Source organism: Helianthus annuus, chromosome 11 (assembly GCF_002127325.2).
Source record: "Helianthus annuus cultivar XRQ/B chromosome 11, HanXRQr2.0-SUNRISE, whole genome shotgun sequence".
Lineage (NCBI taxonomy): Eukaryota > Viridiplantae > Streptophyta > Magnoliopsida > Asterales > Asteraceae > Helianthus > Helianthus annuus.
The window spans coordinates 127,552,354-127,558,124 of NC_035443.2; positions in this window are offsets into that span (position 1 = coordinate 127,552,354).

Sequence of the window (5,771 nt, forward strand, 5' to 3'; positions counted from 1 at the left end):
CTCAGGTTTCGAGGGACACTTACGTAAAACCTACGTAAACTCACACATGCTACTGTCTTCCGGGGTCAGGAAGGACACTTACGTAAAACCTACGTAAAGCTTGTACGTACTACTGTTCTCGGGTTAAGAAGAACACTTATGGTTACAAATACTCTAGTGTATATACAAATATGGGAAGCCCCCCACTAATAGAACATACTATCGGCCTAGTAGAGCCATATGTGACGAAAAGAACTTACTATTACGAACTTACTTACTGTGAACTCGCTCAACTAGTTGTTGACTCTCTGTTACATGCCTTGCAGGTCGTTAGGTATACATGGAGCTTGCATGGGGAGGCGCGGTCGTTGTGGACAAGGATCGTGAATGTTTTGATTTAACATTTGACATTTCATACTTTACTTATGTTGGGCTTTTACTCACATGCTTCCGCTAAACGTTGAATTTATACTTATGTTTTGAACACCTTTCATATGGATTGGTTTGGTTAAATTACATTTACTTTTACTATTTACGTTGTTCTATATGATTGGTGGCTTGATCCTGGTCAGTCACGCTCCCAAGCGGTGATACTTCGCGGGTGGATTTTAGGGGTGTGACAGATTGGTATCAGAGCCATTGGTTATAGAGAACTCAGTTTTAATAAGGGAATAATGTTTTTTATTAAAGCCAGACTATAACCAGTACAGTGCTTAACAATCCACAACGACGCCTCGCTCCACGTGCAAGACTCAACATCCTAGGTAATAAGGTTTATGTTTATTGCCTACATACTAGAATTACATAGAACTTTGCTCGTGGTATGCTTAGATTACATTGCCTACTATTCGTTATTGCTTGAGAACACTTGTGTGCTTACTCTCTTCTATCATCACACGATTCGCGAACCTCTCTCACTTATGTTACATTTGCTATGAAGATCATGGCCGGATGTATCAACTTGACTCAAGCCCAGTTGACGGCTCTCATTAACGAACGAGTTGCTGTGGAACTTGCAGCCATACAAGAAGGAGGTATACCCTGCAGTCGTATCTAGGATCTTTAGATCCTACACTCCTAAACCAACTCTTGTGTTTAACCTTGTCCTATTCTTATACACAATAGGTCAACACGCTCAGCCACCTGTTTGCACCTTCAAAAATCTCAAGGATTGCCGACCTGGTACCTTCAGTGGTACTGAGGGAGTTGTAGGCCTCCTCCATTGGTTCGAGAGGCTCGAAACTGACTTTGAGGTGCGCGATTGCCCTGAGTCTCATAGAGTAAAGTTTGCTACTGGAACACTCGAAGGTGCTGCATTAACCTGGTGGGAAGCACAGGTTCAGATGTTAGGGCTGGCAGCTGCTAATGCCACCCCCTAGAACGAGTTCAAGGACCTAATTAAGGAAGAGTTTTGCAGTCGGGAAGACATCCACAAACTAGAGGTGGAGTTCCTCAACTTACAGATGGCGGGGTCTGAAATTGAGGCTTATACGAAGAGATCAAATGAATTAGCCACATTTTGTCCCACTATGGTAGACCCTCCCACCAAACGCATCGAGCTGTATCTCAAGGGTCTGGTGCCAGAAATTCAGGGTCATGTGACCATAGCTAATCTTGACACTATCCAGCAAGTCACTCGGCTTACTCATCGTCTCACAGACCAGGCAGTAGAACAAAACAAACTATCGAAATGTGTTAAAGCTGCTACTACATGTGCTTCTAGTGACAACAAACACAAGTGGGATGGAAACCTGAGCAAGGGATTAATCCCGTTTCAGTCTCTGGCGCAGCAGCAAAAGATAGATGACTACCAGAGTCCCAGTCAGCAGTTTTCTAGTAGTCGCGGGCAGAGTGGATATCGAGGAAATCATCCAAAGTGTAACAGATGCAATAGGCACCACAGCGGTCAGTGCAATAAGGGTCGTTGTCAGAGGTGTCTCAAGATAGGTCATGAAGCTAAGGATTGTCGAAGCTTACGTCCTGTAACTCAAGAACAGCAACGGCCGCCTCAATCTCCACAGAATCAGCAGCAACAACAAAGTTTTAAAGGATGTTTTCAGTGTGATGCTAAAGATCACTACAAGAGACATTGTCCACAAATAAACCAGGACCAGACTCAGAACCACGACCATGGAAACAGGGACGACAATGGGGATAGCGTTGGGGGAAACAATGGAACCAATGACGCCGGGGCCGCGTGTACGTGATTGGTCGGGGTGACGCAAAGAACGATCTTAACGTAATAATGGGTAAGTTTCCTCTCGACGACGTTTATGTTACTATATTGTTTGATTCGGGTGCGGATACCAGTTATATGTCTTTGAAAGTTAGCCAAATGTTAAAACATGCACCAACTCCCTTAAACACCAAGCATGTTGTAGAATTAGCTAATGGTAAGAGTCTAGAGGCCACGCACATAGTTCAGGGTTGTAATCTTATCCTCGCTGGTCAGATTTTCTCCATCAACCTCATTCCTATAGTTCTGGGTAGTTTCGACATCGTTATTGGTATGGATCGGTTATCCCAGCAGCAAGCAGAGATCCTATGTAAGGAGAAGATCATTCGTATTCCCCGTTCTGGTAAAGAACCTCTCGAAGTTCAAGGCGATAGGAGTGGTGCTGTGGTTGGCATCATCTCCTTCCTGAAGGCTCAGAAATGTTTACGAAAGGGTCACACCGCCAGTTTGGCACTAGTTACTGATGCATCAACGAAAGAGAAAAGAATAGAGGATATCCCAGTTGTACGCGATTTTCCTCAAGTGTTTCCTGAAGATTTACCTGGTCTACCGCCTGATCACCAGGTCGAATTCCAGATTGAACTAGCTCCAGGAGCAGCACCAATAGCTCGCACACCGTATCGATTAGCTCCAACCGAACCGGAAGAACTGTCAAAGCAACTACAAGAGCTCTTGGATAAGGGCTTTATTCGTCCTAGCTCTTCGCCTTGGGGAGCTCCAGTGTTATTCGTGAAAAAGAAGGACGGTACCTTCAGGATGTGCATAGATTACCGCGAGCTAAACAAGGTCACCGTGAAGAACCGCTACCCTCTGCCGCGTATTGACGACTTATTCGACCAGTTGCAAGTACTACTCCAAGATTGATCTAAGGTCAAGTTACCATCAGCTGAGAGTCCGGGATGAGGACGTCTCTAAGACAGCATTCAGAACTCGCTACGACCACTATGAGTTCCTAGTCATGTCATACGGGCGAACGAACACGCCTGCAGTTTTCATGGATCTAATGAACAGAGTGCGCAAGCCTTACCTGCACCGCGTACACCAATGGAAATATGCCAATTCTTGGGTTTGGCGGGTTATTACAGACGATTCATTAAAGACATCTCAAAGATTGCACAGCCGCTTACTCTACTAACACAGAAAGGTGTCACTTATCGCTGGGGCAATGCACAGGAAACGGCTTTTCAACACCTAAAGGAATGGGCTTTGCAGCGCACCTATTCTTTCATTGCCAGAGGGCACGGATGATTTCGTAGTTTATTGTGATGCATCCATTCAGGGTCTTGGATTTGTGCTAATGCAGCGTGACAAAGTCATTGCCTACGCTTCGCGTCAACTCAAGGTTCACGAATGGAACTACACGACGCATGATTTAGAGCCGGGAGCTGTTGTTTTTGCACTCAAGATATGGCGACACTACCTGTACGGTACCAAGTGCACTATTTACACTGATCACAGGAGTCTCGAGCATATCTTCAAGCAGAAGGAATTCAACATGCGTCAACGTCGATGGGTCGAGCTATTGAACAATTACGAATGCGCCATCAAGTACCATCCAGGCAAAGCCAATGTTGTGGCTGACGCCTCAGTCGAAAAGATACTACACCTAGGCGTGTACGAGCCTTGCAGATCACTATCCAATCCAGTCTTCCTGCTCAGATTCGAGATGCTCAGGTAGAAGCATTGAAACCAGAAAATGTCAAGGCTGAAGCCTTACGCGGTTCAAGGCAGCGATTAGAACAAAAGGAAGACGGCGCCTACTATGTAACGGGGCGTATTTGGGTCCCACTATATGGCGGTTTACGAGAACTTGTGACGGATGAAGCACACAAGTCTCGCTACTCGGTACATCCAGGATCGAATAAGATGTACCACGATCTTAAAACTACGTATTGGTGGCCAAGCATGAAAGATCTCATCGCAAGGTATGTCAGCAAATGTTTGACCTGTGCAAGGGTCAAAGTTGAATATCAGAAACCGTCAGGTCTACTTCAGCAACCTAAGATACCGTAGTGGAAATGGGAGGAAATTTCCATGGATTTTGTTACTGGCCTACCTAGATCCCAGTGTGGAAACGATACCATTTGGGTGATTGTGGATCGACTCACAAAGTCTGCTCACTTCCTAGCTATTAAAGAAACGGATAAGTTCTCTACCTTAGCAGACGTCTACTTGAAAGAAGTTGTTTCGAGGCATGGAGTGCCAACCTCTATTATTTCGGATCGGGATGCACGATTCACTTCAGAATTATGGCAAGCAATGCACAAAGCTTTTGGCTCACGGGTAGACATAAGCACAGCTTATCACCCTCAGACGGATGGGCAGTCTGAGCACACGATTCAAACTCTAGAAGACATGCTTTGGGCATGCGTTATCGATTTCGGCAACAGCTGGGAAAAACATCTCCCTTTAGTGGAGTTTTCGAACAATAACAGTTACCACACCAGCATTCAGGCCGCTCCATTCGAGGCATTGTACGGACGTAAATGCCGGTCACCTCTCTGTTGGGCAGAGGTGGGGGATAGTCAAATCACAGATCCAGAACTTGTAGTTGATACTACTGAACGAATTGCACAGATACGACAACGCATGGTGGCAGCTCGCGACCGTCAAAAAAGTTACGCTGATAAGCGCAGGAAACCACTCAAGTTCCAAGTTGGGGATCGAGTGCTACTTAAAGTCTCACCCTGGAAGGGTGTGGTTCGTTTAGCAAACGAGGAAAACTCAATCCACGGTATGTTGGACCATTCAAAATCACTGAAAGAATAGGCAAAGTAGCATACAGACTAAACCTACCAGCTGAACTCGGTGCAGTTCACAATGTTTTCCACGTGTCAAATCTGAAGAAGTGTCTGTCAGATGAGACCCTCATAGTTCCTTTAAAGGAGCTCGCTATCGACGAGCAGTTGCGATTCGTCGAGGAACCAGTTGAAATCACGGACCGGGATGTTAAGGTCCTCAAGCACACTAGAATACCTCTTGTACGAGTTCGTTGGAACTCCCGTCATGGCCCAGAGTTCACCTGGGAACGAGAAGACCAAATGAAACTCAAGTATCCCCAGTTATTCGAAAACCGTGCAACCACTACTGAGGCTGAAGCTACTACAGAATTTCGGGACGAAATTCCAAATCAACGGGGGGATGATGTGACACCCCAGGGAAACTAGTAAACGATACAACTTAACTAGCTTCCTCAGTAACCGCGTGCTAAATTTCAGGACGAAATTTCTTTCAAGTTGGGGATAATGTGACAACTCGAGTTTCCGAGATTCCACTTTCGCATTTATTGTACGTTAACTGTTTGTCTAGTTGTTTACTTACACAATTTGTTTGCTTTGTAACTGTATACGTTTTGATTTGATAAAGTGTATTGTGATTGTTGCATGGTTATGAGTTATTTTACGAATGATTTGACAAATACATGAACTTGGTGATGAAACTATAAATTATATGTGGTGTGTGTGTCTTATGTAAAAGATGATACTTAGGGGTGAGTAGAGTAGTTAGTGAAATCTTAATAACTCTTAACCCTAATCTCTTTCACAAATCATCATAC